Here is a 649-nt window from a genome sequence, read left to right as displayed (position 1 = left end):
CTGGGGTTAGGATCAAACATTTTGTCTTTTGAAGGTGTCATGGCAAATCTTGGTCCTGGTTCAGAGGTCCTCCCACATGAGAATCCAACACGTCTGTACTGAACTTACTGGATTTGGTCAGACAGAAATATATGCCAAGCCTGCAGGTCACGATATCAATTATGTAGCTTTGTCAGGTATTCTGTACAGTTTCTTGTTTTTCAGGGGCGGGGCAGGGAAAGGTGTTGCTTAAGTTCAAAATTCAAGTTCTAGTAAAGTGTGTTTTGTGGATAGCTCAAATAATTGAATATTTTATTCTTTAGGTTTTTCTTCAATTTTATCTGGGTAGAGTACTTAGGATTTTTGTAAAATGTTAAAATAATTGTACTTGTATTCTTCAACTTAACTTTCCCTTTTTAGGTGACTGCTACTCGCCTCCAGGCCTTTTGAGGCATGTCTTCTTTCTTTCTTTCTATCTATTTACATATCTTCCTTGGTCACCATCACCAATACTCATGCCAGCCCAGACTGGCAGTGTTAATGAAGGGATGGTGTGCTGCTGACGACTTCTGAACTTTGTAACAAAGCACACACTGCCTGCAAAAATCACTTACTTCTCCCTAATAATGATTTCTGCAGTACCATTGTAGGTAGACTGTTGCTGTAATTG

The sequence above is a fragment of the Crocodylus siamensis genome, chromosome 3 (genome assembly GCF_052110815.1).
Source record: "Crocodylus siamensis isolate JL-2025a chromosome 3, ASM5211081v1, whole genome shotgun sequence".
NCBI lineage: Eukaryota > Metazoa > Chordata > Crocodylia > Crocodylidae > Crocodylus > Crocodylus siamensis.
Note: the sequence above shows the minus strand (reverse complement) of the source record.